The 21,444-nt window shown below is 43.9% G+C and overlaps 1 long non-coding RNA gene across 1 annotated transcript; it reads left to right on the top strand.

Annotated features, from left to right (window-relative positions):
- The first annotated feature begins 530 nt into the window (after nucleotides 1-530).
- Nucleotides 531-18,903, top strand: LOC115619198. The gene is made up of 3 exons (XR_003994950.1): nucleotides 531-748; nucleotides 7,142-7,146; nucleotides 18,888-18,903. It is a non-coding gene; the product is annotated as an uncharacterized LOC115619198 (long non-coding RNA).
- The last annotated feature ends 2,541 nt before the right edge of the window (nucleotides 18,904-21,444 follow it).

Below are 21,444 nucleotides of genomic sequence, written 5' to 3'. Positions count from 1 at the left end.
GTATTTTGACAGATGCATAAACTTAACATGAGCTTTATATAAATATTAAACAGCCTTCCTAAAAATGAAAGCTCCAAAATGAACACAGTTCCCCAGGCCTGCCTTAATAATTTTTCTGAAGAAATGTTTTTCTGAAGAAGAAAGGGGAAGAGATTTCTCTAGGGGAAGAGATTTCGCTAGTGGAAGAGTATTGGAGTAATTTGATTATATTGTATCTGGGTTTTGTGACTATCAGTTTGTTCTGCTGACAGACAGGGTATGCCACAAAGTGACCACCCACTAGCTGTATAATATGCAGAGTTTATTAAACAAGCACATAAAAGCCAATAAGAACACTAAAGCAAGCACACTAATGTGAATGAGGTAAATATCTCTATATATATTGTGAGAAATAGTCTCTAGATAAAAACTTAAGCTCAGGGTAGACACGAAAGTGAGGCAGCTATTTATTAACATTTTTGCAAAAACAGGTGTCCTAGCAAATAGGCACACACAGCAAAAGCAGAACTTTGATTTATATTTCCTATCCTGTCCGCAAGTTCCCTCCCTTGTTTCCCCATTGGTTGGGTACTCCAAGGTTTACAGCCTATCTTACGTGTATAATCTACATGCTAACTGTTCCGCCTCTGTTTACATCTCCCCTTACTCGATTTTGTATGCCCCTTCCTCTTATTTATTTATCTCCTTTTATGGTTTGATTTCATAACTCTCTGGCAGACATGTGGTACCCCAACTTACTGTTTAACCAGTCTGCACCTGCTTAGTTTCATAGGTTATAGAAAGATAGTATTCTTTTTAACCACAGATTGTATCTTTCGTCCAGAGATGATATTGTCTTTAACCACAGAGTGTGTCTTTCTAAGTTATGGTATCTCAAACCCTTTGTTTCGTTCCCTTAGTAACTTAGCCCCAACCCCGGTATTGAAAAATCTTAACATTGCAAAGCCTTAATATTGATCTTAAAGCTCTAATATTGTAAAGCCTCAATATTGCAAAGCCCCATTCCCAATTATGCGAAAACAACACTGTTTCTCTCACATATATAGTGAATAAGTACAATGAAGCAAATCAGAGATATAGGTATATAAGTACTGAAGAAAGTTAGCAATGCATTAAATCATTACTGTATAGAGAGAACAGAGATTAAGAAGAAATACATCACCAATTACCACTGAATCATCATCCAGGCCCACACTTCCAGCTGGGAAGCCCCGTTGCAGCCGATGCCAGGAGTCTCAGGTAATTGGGAAAATTCCTATGCAGTGTGTCCACCCATAGGTGAGGCTTCTCTCATGGCCACAAGAGGGTCCCACTTTTATACCCTTAGAAAAACAACCAGCTTTATGCCAGATCTCTAATTGTTTACTTGTGGGGCCATGCAATTTCTCATGATCTCACTGTTGTCCACTCTGAGAGCGTTGGCCAGGCGTCCCAGTGCAGCCAAGTATGAAGGTCATAGAACAGCTGTATGCTTCTGTTTTCCTGCCTCTTTCAGACAAACAGTCACGATGAACATAAACATATATACTCTACCAAATACACTGTAGGAAACAACATCCTTTGTTATGTCTCTCAGTCATGAGAGGGAATCAACTCTCAGCTAAGTTCCCATCCATTACACAGCTTCAGGTGCTATCGGACAGTACCAGCGATGATAGCTTTGAACCAAGCTTTCTTTTCTTCCCTTTGTTTTTGGGGAGGGTTTTTTCATTTGTTTTCTTTTATAGTTCAGGCTTATCTCTTTTTTCACTATCCTGAAGGGAGATGTTTACTATAAATCTACAGGGATATCACAGAAGGGGATACACGAGTGTGAGTGAACACATGAGAAGATTTAGGAAAGTAAACACATGATAAAATTAATGAAGATGTTCCCTCCTGATGCTTTTCCTGTTGCATTACCCCTTTCTATTGTCCACCTCCTTCTTCCTGGCCTCTGCTCCTGCCCTTACTTGGGCACGTCTTCGTTCCTAGAGAGGTGTAACCTTAAATCTTAAACTAACAATCGTTTGTGTGCCTTTAACATAGTAGAATAGGCCAAACTGTTCTAACTTACTAACACATAGAGAGAAAGCAATGTTCAGCTGATGGGGGAAGGAACAGGAACATCATGGGACTGATAACAAGTAAGGAGACAGTAAATAAGACCAAGGATGCCAGCCTTCAAGATAGCAGAGTGGCACCCAACATGGAGCAAGACTGGAACAGAACAGAAGCAAGGACATACCAGCTGCTAACTCAGCACTAGGACCTTGCAAGTGTGCACAAGCACTGAGATCATTCAGCAAACACAGTGAGGAAGACTATCAGCGACCACCAGAGACCCCCACTCAGCAAGAAAGCGCATGCGTAATTAGGATGCAAATATTATAATTACTTCCTGGAAAATCTGTAAATATGCATGAGTATGCTAAATACATAGCCGCTGTTGGCAAGTATCGGGTGCGCTCACCTTTGCAAAGCTATTTGCATGTGCGCCCAGCGCTGCAATAAAGAATGCCTGCTTTCTAAAACTCCAAATTGAGTCTTAGAGAGTTTCTCCGACCGATTTTTACAGTAACACAGGCATTTAAAGGTTTAATCCCAAAGTCTTTGTGCTGCCTTTTTTTTTTTTTGCCTTTTCCCCCTTCACAGACATTGATTTTACACAGAATGTACTCTACTTTCAGCACTTATTGCAATCAACATGAAAATAGTGTGGTACCACTTCTGATGGTACCTTTCTTGTTTTGTCTCCTATTATAAAAGATCATTTAAAGAGAATGATATAGCTGAACCCTGCTGTTTAACTTCTTGTAAAAATGTTCTCTTTTTTTTTTGTCCTTAAATACATTGTTTAAATAACCTTTTAGGAGGCCTTCCTTTTGTCATAATGCCGCATCAAAAAAATAGCAGTCTAAATATTCTTTTGCTCTGTCCTAATAATCTCAATTTAAAGTTATATGAAATGCTGTCATGCCCTGGTGGACGGTACAAACAGGATTCGGATCTCACAGGGTGAAATTAAGACACAAACATGGTCAAATGTCCAAATAATGCAATTTATTACCTAAAACTATTGTAAAAACAGAAATAAAATAAAAGAGAATAAAAGAGAAGAAGGAAAAGAGGAAGAGTAGGAAAAAAAAGGATAGAAGCAGTATATCGATAGATTTGCAGAAAGAGAGAGAGAGAGAGTCAAATAGTTAAGTTACCACCACGGAGTTGTACAGCGTCCCGTCATCCGGATCGGTGGGAGAAGTCTTCCAACTAGCCAGTGGTCGTGCAGTCCTTTATAGCATATTGTGTCCGGATGCCGATCAGATAACCGTTGCCCCAGCATTGTGCAACAACTGCGACCAGCCATGGGCTGCATCTGTGAATCGCACATTTCAGCAGGTTTTTATCTGCTGACCATGCAGTTTGTTCCTGCAAGAATGTTCCCGTCCACTTTTTGGTTCCTGCAAGAATGTTCCTGTCCACTTTTTGGTTCCTGCAAGGATGTTCCCGTCTGCTTCTTGTTTCTTGCAAGGACGTTCCCGTCCGCTTTTTGTTTCTTGCCAGGATGTTCCTGTCCGCTTGTCAGAACTGAAACATCCCAGCCTCCTCCCTGTGCAAGGATGCTCCAGTCCGCTTATCAGAACTGAAACATCCCAGCCTCCTCCCTGTGCAAGGACGAGCAGCTGAATCAACAGAGCCTAATCCACAAGTTGTTTCAGAGAGCAATAAAGTCTCTTTCTGAGGGGTAAACGGTCTCGCCACACTCGCTACAGTTCATAGCTCACAGAGAGCAATGGTTGAGACAAATACCTGTTTTACGTTGTCCTCGGTTCAGCTACAGTAGTCATTTTTCTCCTTCTTAGTAGCTGGTGCAGTGCTGTGTTTTTGACTTTCAGCCTGGGAACAATGCTGATAACACCGATGCTTTTAGTTGTTGCTAAGTAATGTTTACTCCGACCAAGGACTTTCTCAGTCTCATGCTTTGCCAGGGAGGAGGGGAAGCTGGGAGGAAGCAGAGACAGGACACCTGACCCAAACTAGCCAAAGGGGTATTCCATACCATGGCACATCATGCCCAGTATATAAACTGAGAGGAGTTGCCTGGAAGGCCCAGATCGCTGCTCAAGTCGGGCTGGGTATCGGTCGGCGGGTGGTGAGCAATTGTATCCTCTCCCCTTGTTATTTCCCTTATCATTATTACTATTGGTGGTAACAGTAGTGGTTTTGTATTATACCTTAGTTACTGGACTGCTCTTATCTCAACCCGTGGGAGTTGCATTCTTCCGATTCTCCTCCCCATCCCTCCGGGAGTGGGGGGAGGAAGAAGGGGGGGAGTGAGCGAGTGGCTGCGTGGTTCTGAGTTACTGGCTGGGGTCAAACCATGACATACGTATCAGTCCTAAGTTCACGGAGAGCAATGGTTGAGACAAATATCTGTTTTACATATCAGTCCTACAAATGCATGCCTTTTTTTTTTTTAAAGATCTTCAGTGGTCATCAGTTAAACAATGCCATCCAATCTCTTTAAAGTTAAACAAATAACCTATCACTGACTTCACACTTACAGCAAGGAAAATGCCTCTGAGCAGTTATAAGTTGTCCAACACAACTGAAGGAGCCAGTCTTGGGACTGAAAAATAAAAGCCAGGAGCTCCCAGTTTCCATTTCACTTCTGTGGTTAAATCTAATGGCTGTTCTTGACCAAACATCGTGTGCATGCCTCAAAACCCTGACAGGGACACACTGTCCAAGAAAACAAAATCTCAGTGAGAGCCACAATGTAAATTAGACAATCTCTGACACTTCTGTCTCCATAACTTTCTTGTATAGCAATTTTTAAAATACCATCTCATTTACCTGTTTATAACCTGTTTGCTTAATCATTCCAGCTTTGTGAAGTTCTGTACATTCCATGCTTCACTAGATTTTTTGCTCATTTATTTTTGTACTATAAGGAAACACTTCTAGAGTAAATTCAGCTTTGTGATGAGGATTCCCCCCCCCCCCAACATCAACTGGTTTTCAGCCTTTTATGTCTCTATTGAAATCCCTTGCTAATATGTATATACGAAGGACTATCTATTAAGGACTGACTTCTGCTGACTATGACATTGAAGGTGAAGTTTTCAAAAGATAAACTTTCCTACAGGAATGTATGACATAATTCTCAAAATGCTTTCTTAAAATGGCAATTTATTAATAATGGCCTTATGCATACACAGTTACTGTGGACCTTATTTTTGTGACAGATCAGAAGTAAAGCAATCCCATAAAATCCAGAATGTTCTCTTAATTTATTCTTTAGTATTCAGACACCTAATATGTTTTATTATCTTTTTTTTTTCAGTTTAGACCAGTGAGTTGATCAGATAAGCTCCGATTCATGATACTGAGCTATAGCAATCATCTACTTTTAATATGCAGGGCCCTGCTTTGTGTATGAACTAGGTACACGATTCTGCAGCTATGTGGCATCAGGATGCTAACAAAGTAGATGAGGAAAGCCAGCCTGAACTGTGCCTTCAAAGTCTAGTCAAATAAATCTGATATTTAATCAATTTAGTTTATTATTTAAAGGAAGGTGCTAGAAGCTGCTCACCTCAGCTTTAGGTCTTGTGTGTGCTATTTTCATGCACATGAGTGATCTCATCTATGGAAAAGGGTGAATTAACTATAAATTTCATTGCAATAAGTTAATGTGCATAACTGCTCCTAGCACCGCATGTAGTATTCTAAAACACCAGAAAATACAGCCATGGGCATGTGAATTGGAAATCTAGACCAACTATAAATATAAGATACTTTGAATTCAAAATCCAGTTGATTGATTAAATGCAAATTCCCAGAAGATTTAACAGAAGTTTTCAGGAAAATGAAATCAAATTCTTATGACTACTATATCAAATCAATTCTAATTCCTACAAACCTCTATTTGAATATTTCTATACCATTTTACCCTGCCTGTTCCTTACATGAATAAATCCCCTGAAGACCCTCATTATTATTTTACCAGAATGACTCCAACTAAATAGAGTATTTTCATGTGTTGAAGACTGACTTTTTAAGGACAGATTTTTCCAGTAAAATAATTTTTCCAGTAAAAAACTCCTATTTTTCAGCATGAATCTTTCCATTGAATCTTAACAATAGGATTTGATTACAGATTTTAAAAGTTACATTTGAACTTCAGTGGTGAGCACTTCCTATTTGGGAAAATAAAGAAGAGATGAAGTGGTGCTCATGCTTGTGAAAGACTGAAGTCCAGGGCTAAATCCTGCTCCTAAATGCAACAAGCACTGATTTCGAAGGCTGTTCCCTTTTCCTTGACTCCAGTGAGAGCCTCCCCAGGGGCACAACGTTTTGATGAGGAAAGGAGGATAACTGCATCTAAGCACGTTCTGCCAGGGTCTCCTGCTGTTTCCCAGCTGATACAAATAAATACAGGAAGATGCATTTTGTCTTTGTAGGTAAGGTGGGATGACTTGCAGGACTTGCTCAGACTAGACAGTCTGAAGGTTCAGGGTTTGTATCCAGCATGTGGGAACTATGTCTGGGTGGGTGGAACTCCAGCAAACCTTTTTCAATTTCACAGCACATATCAGATTTTGTTCCACAGGTGATGTGTATATAATCTTAATAACATACCAATTTAATCAGGTCTGCCACAGTACCTAAGCTACCATTTAATTGACTGAAGTTTATATCTTGCATATTTAATAGTTATGTGATTTATCCACTTAACCAAAAAAAAGACAAATATTAACAAATGTTATACTGTGAACTCAAATTAAGTGTGACAGTTTTATTTCTTTGGATTTTATATTGTACTAAATAAAGATCACAAGCTGAATCTGTAGAGGGAAAAAAAATGTTCCTAATTATACCTTTCCAGTCTTTTATGAGTAAATTGAAGCATCACTGCTGATACAGCTAAAAAAAGATCTCATTATGTCCCACTCATCCTTAGCACCAGGTCTTTTTCTGGTAGCAGGTGATCTTTTTATCTCCCCCTTTTTCCTCCAGGTTAACTGCATTTGTCATTTGTCCAAAAGGCTGCAACATGTCTCATGACATTTTGTCCTGGGTTCAGCTTTATAAATTCCATTTTTCCCTTTACTTATTTCCTCTGGTAGTTTTAAATCAGTTTATCTCTCCCACAGAGCAGAGGTCCTGACCTGACATGGGCCTTTGACCGTCACAGTGCTAACACAAGAGCTCACTTATCAGATCTGAGTACCTTGGAAACCCAAAGACAGCTGGCACTTACTGAGAATGGGAGGTTAGTAAAATTAATGATGTTGTACTGAAATGCACAAGGTAAATATTTTGATATATTAGAAGAGCATATATACTCATAAACCTCATCCATACAGACACTGCACGAGTGGGGGCTGAGCCAGAAAGGGAATAGCAATACTGAGTGCCAAAAAGTGGTTGCTTCCTCTCCAAAGATGTTTGACTTTTTTTCCTCCCACATTTCTATTTTTTATATTTGAGTTTTAAAATAAAAGGGAGGTCACTCTGGTCGTCCTTGGGCTTCCTGGAATATTACTGAAAGTCAGAGATATGTGGAAGATATCATGACCTCTTCTGCACACCCCATGAAGGGGCAGCCAGGTGAAATTCTTAATTTGTCAAAGCTAAGCAGAGGTAGGTGTTAATTTAGCTAATGTATCTATTTGCTCATTTTCAAGAAAATTAGTTAGGAAACAGCTACATTTTTTTTGCATAAGGGAAATAAACCAAAATGCCAACCTTCAGGATGTTTCGAGTTTATTTAAGGTCTTATACAAGCAAGGAATACATAGCATGAAATGTTTTCCTCAGAAATTCACTCAATTTTCACCACTGGAGAAAAAGAACTGAAATATCTGTGGAACAATTGCTATTTTAATTATAGCTCTGTATGGGTTCAAGTTTCCTCTTGCTGCCATAATGTTCATGTTTGCTGAAAGGTTTCTGGGTATCTGAAGGAAATTCCTGGATAATTATGTAATCTTGATAAATTTAAAAGGGAGTATTCACTGCCCCCAAAATTAAATCACTCTCAGGAAATATATCTGGAATGACAAAAGATAATTCATTTGCAGTTTGATGGAGTAAATTTCAAGGTATGAGTTAGGTAATCAGTCTTACTGCATTAGCTTGATTTGAAATTTCATATTCCTGCCTTCCTCCATCATCTCTAGGTCTGTGCTGGGACCAAGACACGGAAATAGTCTTTCAGATTTGGACTTAGAGCTGGGGAAATGCGGCCACGGTCAGAGTCTGCACAGCCCCATCCCAGCAGGGATGCACTGAAAACTGGAATATCCATTATTCAGTGGGGAAAATGGACCTTTGATGTAAGGGTCACATTTCATATTCCATGTGCTTCTCACATCCATGTGAATGACATCTATGAAGAGTGACACAGTTACCTGGACAGCAAGTAAGCTGCTTCCTAACAGTTGTGAAATATCTGTAGCTAATGTTTCCAAACAAGTCTTGTAATTGTGAGCAGAGGCCACCAAATCTCACCCAATAATCCATCCAAGTAGTTTGCATTTGTACCAGCAGATATGCTGTGATTTAAGGACATTCAAGAATGGACAGATTACTGTATTCCTTGTTAAGTATTTCTTCTGTTTAATTATCCTTATAATATCCTTCAGAGAAGTAGCATCTGAGGTGCTTTGAATTCCACTCACTTCAAAAAGAAAAATTAAGCTAAACTTGCACTGTTTAGCAGAAAGAAGGAAAGAGAAAGAGATCAGAAGTAGGCTTCAAAAGTTTGTAGAAGACATTGGCACAGAGTAAAGGAATCATGTGATGGTTACAGTGGGGAGCACTAAGCAGCCCCTCATGGAGCGGAAGACACAACTGCTCCCTGCAGAGGTTTTTGAGGACAGATTCAAAACACCTATCAAAAATCCCACCTTGGCATAAAGGGTCTGCCCTCAGGAACTGGAGCAGGTGACCACTTGAGGAGTCTTTCCAACAGTTGTGGTTTAAGTCCAGCTGGTAATTCGGAACCATGCAGCTGCTTGCTCATTCCCCTGCTTCTTCCCCCCTGCTCCTGGAGGGATGGGGAGGAGAACCGACAGAATGTAAATCCCATGGGTCGAGATAAGAACAGTCCAGTGACTGAGGTATAATACAAAACTACTACTACCACCACCAATAATAATAATGGTAAGGGAAATAACAAGGGGAGAGAATATAAAACTAAAAGGGGAAAAGGAAAAGAAAACAATAAACACAAGTGATGCACAATACAATTGCTCAACACCTGCCAATCGATAACCAGCCCAACCGGAGCAGCATTCTGGGCCTTCCAGGTAACTCCTCCCAGCTTATATACTGGGCATGATGTGCTGTGGTATGGAATACCCCTTTGGCTAGTTTGGGTCAGGTGTCCTGGCTCTGCTTCCTCCTGGCTTCTCATGCCCCTCCTCCCTGGCAGAGCATGAGACTGAAAAGGCCTTGATTGGAGTAAACATTACTTAGCAACAACTAAAAACATTGGTGTGTTATCAGCACTGTTCTCAGACTAAAGTCAAAAACAGAGCACTGCACCACCTATTAAGAAGGAGAAAAATATCTGTTACAGCAGAACCCAGGATGGTATCCACCCCTTATTCCATACCATTCACATCTTGCTCAGATCCCATTTTTTTTCAATATACCATCGCTTTTTGTCTCATATGTATACATACACACCCACACACACAAAGAGAGAGGTATCATTATTTAGTCCATTGACCAATCCCTATAAAGTTGCTGAAATCATTCAGTCCACGATGTCAGACTCCATCTCTTGTAACAGTCCTTCAGGGAAGGAGAGACAGTGTGTAGTGATGGATTTTTGCTTGCTGACAACACTGCTGAACTCGTCTGGTCACTGCTGACCTCGTCTGGTTTCATGAAAGTTCATTCCTTGTTGGGGTGATGACTGGAGGGAAGTCAGGGTCAGTCGATGGTGACCTGAGGACAGGTCTGGGAGACTGCCGCTGCTGCTGCTGGCTTTTCCCATTATTTTATTCTCTGCTGATGATCATAACAGCACATATCTTCTCTTCAAAGACCAGAGCGGTGGTGATGGGCATCTAGCTGATGGGCTATAAAAGTGTTATAGAGCAGGCAACAGCATACAATTGAGTTCATTGGCTGTTTTCCCCCAAAATTAATTCCCTTTGAAGTACACATCGGACTTCCCCATCTTCCTGCACTACCTAACACATATATCATGGTCCCTGAGCAAAAGCAACCCCACGAGTGGGTTTGACTTTACCTGAAGCAGGAATAACCCAGACTCTCTTCCCCAACAAATTCTTGATGTGCACCACAGGAACTTTATCCCCCTCTACAGTACGTAAAAGTTCTGATTGGGCTGGGCCAGCCCTGTTGGCAGATCCCCTAGTGTTGACCAACCAGGTGGCTTTTGGTAAATCTGTATCCCAGTGTTTGAAAGTCCCACCACCCATTGCTCTCAGGGTAGTTTTTAACAGCCCATTGTACCGTTTGATTTTCCCAGAGGCTGGTGCATGATAGGGGATGCGATATACCCACTCAATGCCATGCTCTTTGGCCAAAGTGTCTATAAGGTTGTTCCAGAAATGAGTCCCATTGTCTGACACAAGACTTGTTTCTCAAGGCCCAGGATAGTGTTCCAGGCAGTGGCGTGGGGCACAGCATATTTTTCCAGCCATCTTGTGGTTGCTTCCACCATGGTAAGCATATGGCGCTTGCCTTGGAGGGTTGGTGGGAGTGTGATATAGTCAATCTGCCAGGCCTCCCCATATTTGTACCATCGTCCTCCATACCAGAGAGGCTTTAACCGTTTGGCTTGCTTAATTGTAGCACATGTTTCACATTCATGAATAACCAGGCAATAGTGTCCATTGTTAAGTCCACCCCTCGATCACGAGCCCATCTATATGTTGCATCTCTGCCTTGATGGCCTGAGGTGTCATGGGCCCACTGGGCTAAAAATAATTCACCCTTATGTTGCCAATCTAAGTCCACCTGAGCCACTTCAATCTTAGCAGCTTGATCCACCTGTTGGTTGTTCTGGTGTTCCTCAGTGCTCTGACTCTTGAGTACATGAGCATCTATGTAGCATACCTTCACCACCAGGTTCTGCACCCGGGCAGTGATATCTTGCCACAGTGCAGCAGCAGCCCAGATGGGTTTGCCTCTGTGTTGCCAGTTGCTCTGCTTCCATTGCTGCAACCACCCCCACAGGCCATTTGCCACCATCCATGAGTCATTATAAAGTACTGGCCATTTTTCTTGTTCAGCAATGTCCAAGGCCAGCTGGATGGCTTTCACCTCTGCAAACTGACTCGATTCACCCTCTCCTTCAGCACTTTCTGCAACTTGTCGCAGGCGACTTCATTCAGCTGCCTTCCATCTCCGATGCTTTCCCACAATACGGCAGGACCCATCAGGCCTCTTCAGGATCCTGCTTACTAAGGTTCCATGGGATAAAGCACTAGAGAGCAGGGGGGCCAAAGACTGCTGGTTGTTATTTAAGGATCACCTCTAAGCTAAGGAGTGTTGTGTCCCAAATAGAAGGAAATGCAGCAGGAGGGCCAGGAGACCTCCATGGATGGATAAGGATCTGATAAGGAAAGTTAGAGGGAAAAAAGAAGCTTATAAAAGGTAGAAGCAAAGACAGGCGTCCTGGGAAGAATTCAGGGACGTTGTCTGGGAAGCTAGGGACCAGGTCAAGAAAGCTAAGGCCCAGTTAGAATTAAATCTGGCAAGGGATGTGAATCATAACAGGAAAGGATTCTATAGTTATGTCTCTAACAAAAAAAAGACTAGGGATAATGTGGGCCCTCTCCAGAAGCTGTTGGAAGAGCTGGCTACCCTGGATTTGGAGACAGCTGAGGTTCTCAGTGATTTCTTTGCCTCATTCTTCACTGGCAAGTGCTCTGACCACATCACCCAAGTCTTGGAAGGCAGCTGCAGGGACTGTGAGAATGAAGACCTTAGGCCCACTGTAGGAGAGGATCAGGTTCACGATCATTTTAAGAACCTGAATGTGCACAAGTCCATGGGACCTGATGAAATCCATCTGCGGGTCCTGAAGGAGCTGGCGAATGAAGTTGCTAAGCCACTGTCCATCATATTTGAAAAATCATGGCAGTCTGGTGAAGTTCCCGATGACTGGAAGAAAGGTAATATAACCCCCATTTTCAAAAAGGGGAATATGGAAGACCCAGGGAACTACAGACCAGTCAGCCTCACCTCTGTGCCTGGCAAAATCTTGGAGCAGCTTCTCCTGGAAAGCATGCTAAGGCACATGAAAAACAATGAGGTGGTTGGTGACAGCCAACATGGCTTCACTGAGGGGAAATCCTGTCTGACCAATTTGGTGGCCTTCTATGATGGGGCTACAGAACTGATGGACAGGGGCAGAGCAGTTGACGTCATCTACCTGGACTTGTGCAAAGCATTCAACACTGTCCCGCAGGACATCCTTGTCTCTAAACAGGAGGGACATCAATTTGATGGATGGATGGACCACTTGGTGGACAAAGAATTGGCTGTATGGCTTCAATGCAGAGAATTGCAGTCAACGGGTCAATGTCCAACTGGGGACAGGTAACAAGTGGTATCCCTCAGGGGTCATTGTTAGGACCGATCCTCTTCAACATCTTTGCTGGAGCAAGTCCAGAGGAGGGCCACAAGGATAAGAGGGCTGGAGCACTTCCCGTGTGAAGACAGGCTGAGAAAGTTGGGGTTGTTCAGTCTGGAGAAGAGAAGGCTGCGTGGAGACCTCATAGCAGCCTTCCAGTGTCTGAAGGGGGCATACAAGGATGCTGGAGAGTAGATTCATTAGGGACTCTAGTGACAGGGCAAGGGGGAATGGGTTTAAATTTAAACAGGGGAAGTTCAGTTTATATATAAGGAAGAAGTTCTTTACAGTGAGGGTGGTGAGGCACTGGAATGGGTTGCTCAAGGAAGGTGTGAATGCTCCATCCCTGGCAGTGTTCAAGGCCAGGTTGGACGGAGTCTTGGGTGAAAGGATTTAGTGCGACGTGTCCCTGCCCATGGCAAGGGAGTTGGAACTCAATGATCTTAAGGTCCTTTCCAACCCTAATGATTCTATGATTCTATGATAAGTAGACAAGGCATATTGCTTCTCACCCTCTGACAGTTTAATAGATGGTGGGGCCTCTTCAACACGCATCACCTCCTCCTCTGGTGACATTCCAATATCCTTGCCGTCTGGCCAGTCCATGATGACTTCTAGAATTCCTGGATGATTGGGATTCCCTATTTGAACTTGTAGTGTGATTAGTGCTACCCACTTACTCCATGTAGCAATGGTTGTATGATGCACAGAGGAGACCCTGCCTTTGAACATCCAGCCCAGCACAGGCAACCGGGGTGCCAGGAGGAGGTGCACTTCAGTGCCAGTCACTTCTGAAGCAGCTCGAACCCCTTCATAGGCTGCCAGTATCTCTTTTTCAGTGGGAGTATAGCTGGCCCCGGATCCTCTGTATCCCCAACTCCAAAAGCCCAGGGGTCAATCTCGAGTCTCTCTCTTGGAGCTTTCTGCCATAGGCTCCAGGTAGAACCATTCTCCCCGGCTGCATTGTAAGGCACTTTTTTCACATCTTGCCTGGTCCAGACTGATCCAAGGGCTACTGCATGAACTGTCTCTCGTTTAATTTATTCAAAGGCTTGTTGTTGCTCAGGGCCCCATTTGAAATCATTCTTCTTCCGGGTCACGTGGTAGAGAGGGCTTACAATCAGACTGTAATTTGGGATGTGCATTCTCCAGAACCCCACAACACCTAAGAAAATTGCGTTTCTTTCTTCTTAGTTAGAGGAGACATTGCTGTTATCTTGTTGATCACATCTGTGGGGATCTGGCGACGTCCATCTTGCCATTTTATTCCCAAAATTTGAATTTCCTGTGCGGGTCCTTGACCTTACTCTGTTTTATTGCAAAATAGGCATTCAGCAGGATTTGGATTATTTTCCTTCCTTTCTCAAAAACTTCCTCCGCTGTATTACCCCACACAATGATGTCATCAATGTATTGCAGGTGTTCTGGAGCTTGCCCCTGTTCCAGTGCAGTCTGGATCAATCCATGGCAGATGGTAGGGCTGTGTTTCCACCCCTGGGGCAGTCGGTTCCTTGTGTACTGGACGCCCCTCCAAGTGAAAGCGAACTGTGGCCTGCACTCTGCTGCCAAAGGGATTGAGAAAAATGCATTGGCAATATCAATTGTGACATTCCACTTGGCTGCCTTTGACGATAGTCTACTATTCGTCTCCACTCTCCATTAGACTTTTGCACTGGCCATATGGATCTATTAAAGGGAAAGCAGGTACTGCTGATCACTCCTTGACTCTCCAGTCTATGGATCAGCTTATGGATGGGAATCAGGGAGTCTCGGTTGGTGCAATATAGCCACTGGTGCACTGTTGTGGTCGCAATTGCCACTTGTTGTTCTTCGACCTTCAGCACCCCCGCAACAGAAGGATCCTTTGATAGACTGGGCAAGGTGGACAGATGTTTAATTTCCTCTCTCTCCAAAGCAGCGATACCAAAAGCCCATCTATACCCTTTTGGGTCTTTGAAGTACCCTCTCCTGAGATAGTCTATGCCAAGGATGCATGGAACCTCTGGACCAGTCACAATGGGGTCCTTTTGCCACTCCTTCCCAGTTAGGCTGATTTCAGCCTCCATTACAGTCAACTCTTGGGATCCTCCTGTCACTCCAGAAATATAAATGGGTTCCACCCCTTGATACCTTGATGGCATCAGGGTACACTGTGCACCGGTATCTACTAGAGCCTTATACTTCTGTGGGACTCATGTGCCAGGCCATCTGATCCACACAGTCCAGTAAACCCGATTATCCCTCTCCTCCACCTGGCTGGAGGCAGGGCCCCTCTAATAGTGATCATAAGATTCTCTACTTATGTGTTGTAGAAAGGGATTAGCATTCCTTGTCACAGGAGTTGGAGTAGAATCAGCTCTTCCACTCCATCTAGGATGCTGCTCACCAAAGACTGGAGAAAAAACTTCCTTGGGAGGATCATCGTTGACCGTTGTTCTCCTCTTCAGTTCATGCACCCGTTGCTCCAGAACTGAGGTAGGTTTTCCATCCCACTTTCTCATGTCTTCTCCGTTATCCCACAGATAAAACCATAGGGTGGCCTGTGGCATATTCCTTCTGTATCTTCTCTCTTGGGCAATAGGGTGCCTTTTGTTAACTGCTGAGACATGAGTTTGTACACGTGGGTAGCCGGATAGATTGCATAGATCATCTTTCAATTGTTTTACCTCCTGGGACAGTTTTTCCACAGCTGAAATGATGGAAGGGGTGAGATTGTCTTCGAACTCTTGAAGTTGACGAGTCACTTCATCCACTGTTGGTGGTGTTGCGTCATTCCAGGTCATTGATGCCAGTGAGTGGGCATATGATGATGGTGCACTCTGTGTAAGTTTCCGCCACATGGGTCGCGTACATTCGACTTCATCTGTATCTACGGGTGCATTCCCAGCATCTGTCCTGTGATAGATCATCTCTAGAATGGCTGATTCCCTCAGGGACTGGATGCCTGTCTCTATCGTGGTCCACTTGGCTGAGCGACACATAACATTGTCCTTGTAGGGAAACCTTTCCTTCACAACTGCCAAGAGCCGCCTCCAAAAGCTGAGGGCTCGCTTCTCTCTTGCAATCGCTTTGTCAATTCCTCCTTGCCTAGCAAGTGATCCCATCTGCTTGGCTTCCCTACTTTCTACTTTGTGGCTGTCAGCCCCATTGTCCCAGCATCGGAGCAACCAGGTGACGATGTGCTCCCCTGGAAGACGGGTGAAATCTTTTCTCATATTCCGCAGCTCGGTTGAGGTCCGCAATTGAGAAGTTAGCTCTTCCTCTGATTCATGTATTAATAACTCTTGCTCAGATGCCATCCCCTGTAGTACGCGCATTGGGTCTTCATATTGCTTTGCTGCACGGCTTTCTCTTTGTGGCTGTCATTTGCTTTTCCCCTTGCTTATAGGGGCAACTGATACTGGCGTGGATTGGTCCTTTGATTTAGCTGCAATGTCTGTCACTGTGGCTGGAGTGGCTGCAGTGTCTGTCACTAGGGTTGGAGCAGCTGCAGTGTCTTTCACTGTGGTTCGATTGGCTGCACTGTCTGTCACTGGGGTTGGAGTGGCTGCAGTGTCTGTGGTCAGGGTTGGTGCAGCTGCTGTGCTTGAGGTTTGAGTAGCTGTGTTGTCTGTTGCTTTGCCATCAGATCCAGAGACATCTTTTTCCCCTTTACAGTGCTGGATAGTGTTTAGCAGGGCTTTGTAGGTGTAGGACAAGCCCCAGCACGTTGCCATGATTTGTCCCTCTCTGTTATTGCCAGGACGACAGCACACCTTATTTAAGTGTTTTACAAGTTTTGCTGAATTCTGCACTTATTCGGGGATGATCTTCCAAATTTCTGAAGAGGCCCACTGGCATAGATAGATACTATCCCACACACCCTGCCACTCATGACTGTCCAGCCTTGGAGAAAATCTCTTGGTGGTCCACTTAGTTTGTCATTTAACCTTAGACAAGTCCCAAGCCTGACCCTGCCTAACTTTCGATATTAGACAATATAGGGCATTCTCAAGGTGGTATGAGCATGGGTAAAACACATGCCGTATGTGTGGCAACATGCTGATCGCCAGGAAAAGGAGCAGGCATGTTTCAAGGGTATTCAAATGCCATCCAAAACCTTTAGAACTCTCAAATGCTGCTGTAAATTGCCTGGTGGAGGAGCGGGGGATGTGAGGGTATGTTTCCTTCATAGACTGACCCCTGGATGAGGGAAAAAAAAAGATGTATAATTGCTAAAAATACCCATCAGCATTCTTCTCAGGCTAAAGTCAAAAACACAGCACTGCACCAGCTACTAATAAAGAGAAAAATTACTGTTTCAGCTGAACCCAGGACACCAACATAAACGTATGACATTATTTTGAATCTCGATGTTCATTTTCCACCTATTGCAGTATGACTTGGGTTTGTTTGCTTGATTCGTGAGCACCGTAGTGTCAGGTTTTTGTTTCTAATATATACTCATACCCACATTTACTTTAAGATTTTCACTCATCATATAGATGCAGCGTATCTTACCTTAGGCTAGGGACCTGGGATCAGCAGTAGCAATCATTTCTCTCCTTCTTGGCAGCTGTTGCAGTGCAGCGTTTTCGACTTTGGTCTGGGAACAGTGCTGATTGATAGCACACCAATGTTTTTAGTTCTTCACAAGTAATGTTTACTCCGATCAAGGCCTTTTCAGTCCCATGCTCTGCCAGGGAGGAGGGGAAGCTGGGAGGAAGCAGACACAGGACACCTGACCCAAAGTAGCCAAAGGGGTATTCCATACCTGTGGGAGAGGATGGAAACTATTTGATTATTGCCAAAGAGAAGTAACGGCTTGGCTGGAGAAGAAAGAGTTAAAGAAGAAGCAAAGTACACTGTGTGATTAAACAGAGCAACCCAGCTGGACAGGAGCAGAAGAACAGAAAGATAAGGAATTGGTTATTTTGGGACTGTTTGTGAAACGACCAAGAATGTTGAAAAAACAAAACTGTAAACCAGGAACCAAACATGATGTGCTAAAACTAGCTTGGTATAAAAGGTAGAGCAATAGGCAATAAAGTGATTCGCTGCATGAAGATGCTCTGAGTCTGTGCCTTTCATATGCCACACATACCACAGCATGTCATGCCCAGTATATAAACCAGGGGTAGTTACGCAGAAGGCCCAGATCGCTGCTCAGGTCGGGCTGGGTATTGGTCAGCAGGTGGTGAGCAATTGTATTCTCTCCCCTTGTTATTTCCCTTATCATTATTATTATTGGTGATAGCAGTAGTGGTTTTGTATTATACCTTAGTTACTGGACTGTTCTTATCTCAACCCATGGGAGTTATATTCTTTCAATTCTCCTCCCCATCCCTCCAGGAGCGGGGGGAGGAAGAAGCAGGGGAGTGAGTGAGTGGCTGCGTGCTTCTGAGTTACTGGCTGGGCTTAAACCATGACAGTTCTTTTTGGCACCCAAGGTGGGGCATGAAGGGTTGAGATAACGACAGATCTGACCAGAGTGTGTCTAATCGTGTTTGTGATAAGCATTCATTGTTTCAGATTTGTAGTCACTCATCACAATGTTGATTTTTTTGCTCTAGGAGTTGTTGCGCTTGATCTCAGAGTATCAGCATGTCATACCTTACTTGCAGCCAGTATTTGCTGTTTTAACGTTTATCAGCTTTGGGGCCTGGGCTAAGGTTCTTGTTTCACTCTACTTCATGGTAATAACTTGTAATACAATAGACTCATTGATCATGAAACTGGGCTGGTATGTGTTCTCAGCGTGGTCATCACCTCTACACTATGGGAGGCATGTAATGGGAGTTTTTAACAATTACACATATTTTTTTTCCTTCCCTCAGGGGGTGAACCTATGGAAGACATATTCCCTCACACACTCCGCTCCCCCATCAGGCTATTTACAGTAGGAATAGATTCTGGAAATGTTAAAGATCTTGAATATCATTTCTATGCCCTTGAAAGCATCCTGCTCCTTTTGCTAGGAATCAGCTTGTTGCTGCATATGCTCTGTCTGTTTTGTCTATGGCCACACCAACCTGAAAACACCCAATCACATATGATCTCGGAAGCTAAGCAGGGTTCGGCTCGGGTCTTGTCTAAGGTTAAAAGACTATTTAAGTATACTACCGAGAGATCTTCCCCAAAGCTGGACAGTCATGAGTGGCAGGGTATGTGGGATCGTATGGGCTAGCACTTTAAGCCAGTGGGCCCCTCCAGTGCTTTGGAAGCATTGGAGATGGAAGGCAGCTGTATGGAGTCCACTACAACAAGTTGCAGAAAGTGCTGAAGGAGAGGGTGACTCGAGTCAGTTTGCAGAGGTGAAAGCCATCCAGCTGGCCTTGGGCATTGCTGAACGAGAAAAATTGCCAGTTCTTTAACTCTATACTGACTCATGGATGGCGGCAAATGCCCTGTGGGGGTGGTTACAGTAATAGAAGCAGAGCAACTGGCAACGCAGAAGTAAACCCATCTGGGCTGCTGCACTGTGGCAAGATATCGCTGCCCGGGTGCAGAACCTGGTGGTGAAGGTACACCACGTAGATGCTCATGTACCCAAGAGTGGGGCCACTGAGGAACACCAGAACAACCAGCAAGTGGATAAAGCTGCTAAGATTGAAGTGGCTCAGATGGACTTGGATTGGCAACATAAGGGTGAATTATTATTAGCCTGGTGGGCCCATGACACCTCAGGCCACCAAGGCAGAGATGCAACATATAGATGGGCTCCTGATCGAGGGGTGGACTTAACGATGGACACTATTGCCCAGGTTATTCATTCATGTGAATCGTGCTGCAATTAAGCAAGCCAAGTGGTTAAAGCCTCTCTGGTATGGAGGACAATGGCTGAAGTACAAGTATGGGGAGGCCTGGCAGATTGACTATGTCACACTCCCACCGACCCTCCAAGGCAAGTGCCATGTGCTTACCATGGTGGAAGCAACCACCAGATGGCTGGAAACGTACACTGTGCCCCATGCCACTGCCTGGAACACTGTCCTGGGCCTTGAGAAAAAAGTCTTGTGGGGACACGGCACCCCAGAGAGAATTGAGTCAGACAATGGGACTCATTTCCAGAACAACCTTATAGACACTTGAGCCAAAGAACACGGCATTGAGTGGGTATATCACATCCCCTACCATGCACCAGCCTCTGGGAAAATCGAAGGGTACAATGGGCTGTTAAAAACTACCCTGAGAGCAATGGGTGGTGGGACTTTCAAACACTGGGATACACATTTACCCAAAGCCACCTGGTTGGTCAACAGTAGGGGATCTGCCAACAGGGCTGGCCCAGCCCAATCAGAACTTTTACGTACTGTAGAGGGGGATAAAGTTCCTGTGGTGCACATCAAGAATTTGTTGGGGAAGAGAGTCTGGGTTATTCCTGCTTCAGGTAAAGGCAAACCCACTCGTGGGGTTTCTTTTGCTCAGGGACCTGGATATACTTGGTGGGTAATGCGGGAAGATGGGGAAGTCCGATATGTACCTCAAGGGGATTTAATCTTGGGGGAAAACAGCCAATGAACTCAATTGTATGCTGTTGCCTGCTCTATAACACTTTTATAGCCCACCAGCTAGATATCTTCAGATTGCCAGCAATTGACCCTGACTTCCCTCCAATCATCACCCCAACAAAGAATGAATTTTGAGGAAACCAGATGAGCTCAGCAGTGACCAGACGAGTTTGGCGGTGTCCTCAGCAGGCAACAACCCAACACTACACACCGTCCCTCCTGCCCTGAAATACTGTTAGAAGAGGTGAAGCCTGACATCATGGACTGGATGAATTCAGCAATTTTATAGGGATTGATCCATGGACTAGGGAATGATATCTTTCTCTTTGTGTGTGGGTGTATATATATGTGTATATATGGGACAGGGATGATGGTGTGTTGAGAGATGTGGGATCTGAGCATGACGTGAATGGTATGGAATAAGGGGTGGATCCTGTCCTGGGTTCAGCTATAGCAGTCATTTTTCTCCTTCTTAGTAGCTGGTGCAGTGCTGTGTTTTTTAACTTCCAGCCTGGGAACAATGCTGATAACACCGATGTTTTCAGTTGTTGCTAAGTAATGTTACTCCTACCAAGGACTTTCTCAGTCTCATGCTTTGCCAGGGAGGAGGGGAAGCTGGGAGGAAGCAGAGACAGGACACCTGACCCAAACTAGCCAAAGGGGTATTCCATACCACAGCATGTCATGCCCATTATATAAACTGGGGGGAGTTACCCAGAAGGTCTGATCACTGCTTGGGTTAGGCTGGGTATCGGTTGGAGGGTGGTGAGCAATTGTATTCTCTCCCCTTGTTATTTCTCTAGTCATTATTATCATTGGTGGTAGCAGTAGTGGTTTTGTATTATTCCTTAGTTACTGGACTGCTCTTATCTCAACCTGTGGGAGTTACATTCTTCCGATTCCCCATCCCTCTGGGAGCAGGGGGAGGAAGAAGGGGGGGAGTGAGCGAGTGGCTGCGTGGTTCCGAGTTACCAGCTGGGCTCAAACCACGACACTTACTCATATGCAAAAATCAAATTAGAAACCTCTTAAACTCTGTTAAGCTGCTAATTCTTAGGGGGCATTTACTTTCAAAGCATCCCTTCTGGTCAGTCCTTCCTGGGGTTCAGGTGAGAAGGATTTCTATGACCAGTTCAGGCCTGACTCTCAGCTGTTGTGTTTTGATGGAATTACTCCAATTTATTCAATAATTAGGCCAGTTGATATCAGCTCAGAATATAGTTTGTACATGCTTGTTTGCAATGATATATGTGGTGTCAAACATGAGACAAAAATTTCCTCATTTAGATCTAAGCCCTAGACTGGTGTTTTTATCTTTTGTTTCCTGAAAATTATTTAAACATTTCA

The sequence above is a fragment of the Strigops habroptila genome, chromosome W (assembly GCF_004027225.2).
Source record: "Strigops habroptila isolate Jane chromosome W, bStrHab1.2.pri, whole genome shotgun sequence".
Taxonomy (NCBI): domain Eukaryota; kingdom Metazoa; phylum Chordata; class Aves; order Psittaciformes; family Psittacidae; genus Strigops; species Strigops habroptila.
The sequence above is the reverse complement of the archived record's forward strand: the minus strand, read 5'-3'. Positions and strand labels throughout refer to the sequence as shown.